At 40.7% G+C, this 4,917-nt stretch overlaps 1 protein-coding gene and 1 non-coding gene across 3 annotated transcripts in view; one reads left to right on the top strand and one right to left on the bottom strand.

Annotated features, from left to right (window-relative positions):
* TBC1D2B (TBC1 domain family member 2B) overlaps positions 1 to 4,917 on the bottom strand; it is a 95,267-nt gene that overhangs the window by 30,743 nt on the left and 59,607 nt on the right. The gene's annotated exons all lie outside the window — the stretch shown is intronic.
* On the top strand, positions 2,854 to 2,960 carry LOC111723481. Its single transcript, XR_002772008.1, has one exon. It is a non-coding gene; the product is annotated as a U6 spliceosomal RNA (small nuclear RNA).

The raw sequence follows: 4,917 nt of genomic DNA, 5'->3' as shown, positions 1-4,917 counted from the left end.
CATTATTGTTTGGCAGGTCCGGGCTGGGGATTCGAACCCGCCACCTTAGGTGTACGTGGCTGGCGCCTTAGCCGGTTGAGCTATAGGCGCCGAGCCTGGCTTCCTATTCTTAAAAGCTAATCTGTGCTCAGTTAAAAAAAAATACTCAAATATATCTTTGTTGTTGTTTTTTAAATGTGAACACACTGCTATGGTTTGAATGTGTCCTGCAAAGTTCACATGTTGAAAACTAAATCCCCAGGGTAATAATGTCAGGAGGTGGGGGTCTAAAAAGAGGTGATTAGGTCATCTAGGTAGGGCAGCTCACATTTATAATCCTAGCATTCTGGGAGGCTGAGGCAGCTGGATTGCTTGAGCTCACAAGTTCCAGACCAGCCTGAGCAAGAGCAAGATCCTTGTCTCCACTAAAAATTAAAACAAAAACAAAATTAGTCGGGCATTGTGGCAGGTACCTCTAGTCCTAGCTACTCAGAGGCAGAGTCAAGAGGATTGCCTGAACCCAAGAATTTGATGTTGCTGTGAGCTACAATGATGCCACACCACTCCACCCAGGGTGACAGAGCGAGTCTCAAAAAAACAAGAGGTGAGGCTCGGTGCCTGTGGCTCAAGCAGGTAAGGCACCAGCCACATAAACCTGAGATGGCGAGTTTGAATCCAGCCCGGGGCCAAACAACAATGATGGCTGCAACCAAAAAATAGCTGGGCGTTGTGGCGGCCGCCTGCAGTCCCAGCTACTTGGGAGGAGGAGGCAGGAGAATCTCTTGAGCCCAGGAGTTGGAGGTTTCTGTGAGCTGTGATACCATAGCACTCTACCCAGGGTGACAGCTTGAGGCTCTGTCTCAAAAAAGAAAAACCAACAAGGTGATTAGGTCAAGAGGGCTCTGCCCTCACAAACAGACTAATGTCATTAACACCACAGTGGGTTAGCTGTAAAAGCAAGTTCAGCCCTCTCTAGTTCTCCTGCCTTCCACCACCCGAAGACAGAGCATGAAGCCCCCCACCAGATGTCAGTACTGGCCTCTTGGACACCCCAGGCTCCAGATCCGTGAGCCAAATAAATTTCTATTCACTATAATTGCCCAGTCTGTGGGATTCTATTATAATAGAACTAAAACACACATGTTTTGAAGCATGACTATATTCTCTTCCTTAAAAATGGGTATTCAAAAATACCTCAGTGTGGGATCCAGGTAAGTTTTAGTGTGGATGAATTCAGATATAAACTCAAAATACAAAGAGGAGACACAAAGGGGTATATCCCCAAACAGGCAAATGTTGTCTACACTGTTGGGAGCCAGCACCCTGTTCTCCTGGGGAAGGGACGTTGACCTGAGGGGCATGGGACCGCAGCTGCTTCCAGTGTGCTGGCATTGTCTTCTTTCTTGACGTGAGTGGGTGCTGGTTACATCGGTGTGTTCATTTTGTGACAATTCCTTGAGCTATATATTCCGCATCTGGGGACTTTCTATAGGTTATACTTCAATAAAATTTACTTAAAAATACGGGAAAAAAATACCAGGAAGGGAAGTTTACTTCCTGTGAATAAAATGGAAACAAGTTGATGGGCTGAGTTTAAACTGAGCCCATCTAATCTTAGAGCAAGTTTAAGAAATAATCATGAAACAAGCAAAAACTCCATGTCTTTCACATAAACTCCCTCTGACAGGGGGTAAGGGGCTGAGCAGAGGCTGAGAAAGCTGTTACCAGTCAAGAAAATACTCTGCAGTAGTTCTAGGAGTTTCTTGCCCCCTCCCAGCTCACCAGGCTGTACTGATTCTTCCTTCCTAATCTTGCTCACGTTCACCCCTTCCATCTCACTCCCAGTGTCTACTGAAGTCAGAGCCACCAGTGCTCACTTCTAATAAGCCAACCCCCTTTCCTTCTAGGAAGCATTCCCAGCTCACGTTGAGCCCCTCTCCTGGGTATTCCCACTGGCCACACCACTCACTTGGTGATTAAGCACACCCTGCCTGGCCACATCACACCGGACCAGTGGGTTCCCACCATGATCCTATGGAACACAGGTCAGCTCCCTCTCAAAGTCAGTCATGACAGTCCTTTTCCAGGGGACCAGAAAATATCTCCTTTACTAAATACGTGATCTCCCAATAAAGATTTCCTAAAATCTTGCCTTCTATTGCTACTGGTCCATACTAGAGTCAAGTATTAAGGTGGAGTGTTGAAATTATTTGTTATTTTCAGTTTAAAATATCAATACTCCCTAGATGAATGAATGAATCTGGGATTGTTAATGACTGTTCAAAGCATTACGCAAAAGGCTGGAGAATTTTATGAATGCATCAGGCTGACAAACCTAACCTCTCATCCATCTGAACGCACTGTTGACCAGCAATTTTTGTGCAGAAGCTACCCCCTGCCACCAGCTATTACTCTGATTAAGTATGAAAGTGAAACAAAACTGATATGTCTTCTCTATGGTACCACTGCTTCATCTAGGGATAATTCCTGCTTAGGTATATACAAAGACTGAAATTTTGGAGTAAAGTAATTCAAAAGAGGCCTGATTTTATAAAGCTTCACATGCTGGAGCTTGTGAATTATCACTAAGATGAAAAATATGTAAGGATTTGCTCGAACCTCATTCTGGTCATAGTTTTAGGAAATACTAATGTTTAGAGCAAAGGGTTTGTTGATGAGTAATCGCTGCAATGTGATATTTTCTTTGTCCCATCAATATCAACAAACCAAGTGATTTTTTATATCACTACTTGTAACTTCCAGCCACGGTAAAGTTTTAGGAGACTTTTTATTATAAAATTGTTCCATTTGGTAGGGGTATAAATTGGTTTGAGAAGCAACTAAATAAAAAAAAATTATCAAAATGTAAATTCAGTGCTAGCTTCAGCAGCATATGTACTAAAATTGGAATGATACAGAGAAGATTAGCATGGCCTCTGTGCAAGGATGACACCCAAATTCATGAAGAGTTTCATATTTTTTTTTATCACAAGGACATTTGCACTACACTGTTTATTGCAGCTCAATTTACAATTGCCAAAACGTGGAAACAACCTAAATGGCCACCAACCCAGGAATGGATTAAAAGGCCGTGGCATATGTACACCGTGGAATACTATTCGGCCATTAAAAAAGATGGAGATTTACATCTTTTGTATTAACCTGGATGGAAGTGGAACACATAAAACATCACAAAAATGGAGGAGCAAGAACCCAATGTACTCTGTTCTAACATAAAAGCAGTGGATGAGCTAATACAAGGTGGCGGGTAGGGGAAAGGGGGAGCAGGGAAAGTGGGGGTGGGGGTCACAGTGTATGGCACACCTCTTGGGGCAGGACACAAATATATGAGGGACTTTATCTAGCAGATACAATCAGTGTAACCTAATTCTTTATACCTGCAATGAATCCCAAACAATTAAAAAAAAAAAAGCAAATCCATCACTTCACTGATGCTCTGTGTATCACTAAATTCAACAGTTTTACCTGAAATATTTGTACAATCCTCCAATGTTGGTGTGATATCATTTTCAATCCACTCTTCTTCAAAATCACTCTCACTTGAAACACATTCTTCTTGGTAATGTATCACAACAACGGAAAAGCAAGTATCCAATGTACTCGCCAGGGTACATTGATATTGGGTCTGTATTAGATCACCGGTAGACGATCTAATACAGACCCACATAAGAGAAAAACTCAATTCAGTTCAAGATGTGGAGAGGGGTGAGGAAGGAGGAGGGAGAGCAAAGGAGGGAGGGGCACTGGTATGTTCCCACTTATTGGGCACAATGTGGGGTATATGGCACATTTCCAGGGTGTGGGACACAACTACAACAGGGACCTCACCTAACAAATGCAAACACTATAACCTAATTATTTGTACCCTCATATTAACCTGAAGTAAAAAAAGTCACATACCTATGGAAAAAAACTAGAAACTATCTCTGTATAGTATGATTTATATAAAACTCTTTAAAAATAAATCTCTATGTTTCTTTTTAAAATTTTCCACAAAGAACACATTATTTTATAGTGAAAAAGTATAACTGCTATTTTTAAAAGTTTAAATATGAAATGTATTGTGAGGTGGCAGGTAGCTCTTTTAAGACAGCTTGGGCAAGAGCCATAATTTACATGACCAAACAAGTAAAACTTGGCTCAGACCTTCCATGAATGGCTCAATAAAACTATTCAATCTACTGCACCAAAGTCCTCACAAACCAGCTCACCCCCAGATAACATCTGACAAGCCATGCGTTCCTGAGTCACAACTCATTCAAATCAGATGGCTTCTGTAGAAATCAAAATGCCTGGATACATTTCTGTTTGCTACTGTTTTCCCTCGATTCTCACTAGTTCTCAAAAAGATAATTATATTTAAAGTACAATGAATGCAAATTTACTGAGTTTAAAAAACAAACAAACAAATTCACTTTCACTATCAGACCCCATTACATTTCTTTTTTGCCATTTTGGTGGTCTAATATCAGTTTCATAACTGTCCTTCAATAAACTATCATTTTTCAGGTCACTACAAAATATTTCAAAATCACTCAGACAATCTGATAAAGCATCTGCATGGATATAATTCTTTGAAAAATTCTTTGCCATCATAATTCATCATGATTGAAATTTCTGCAACACTGTAATTGTGATAAAAACTTGAATATCTAAAAGATAACTTTTTATAATAAAGTGAACACAACTGAACATGATCAAGAAAGCTTTTACAATATCCTATATTACCCTATGTTTTAAACACTGCAATAGCTAACACAAGGGCAAACGCAAGTGAACTTGTGACCGACTGGTCAACGACACATTTAAACTGTAAGAGAGAACTGCCGCGACGTGGCTCAGATGCGATGCAACAGAATGTACAGCACTTCCCCTGACAAAAAGTATCCTTGTCAAACCTTTTTTTTTTTTTTTTTT

This window comes from Otolemur garnettii, unplaced genomic scaffold, assembly GCF_000181295.1.
Source record: "Otolemur garnettii isolate 467f Iridium unplaced genomic scaffold, OtoGar3 scaffold00011, whole genome shotgun sequence".
NCBI classification, from domain to species: Eukaryota; Metazoa; Chordata; class Mammalia; order Primates; family Galagidae; genus Otolemur; species Otolemur garnettii.
This window is presented reverse-complemented; position numbering and strand designations above follow the sequence as displayed.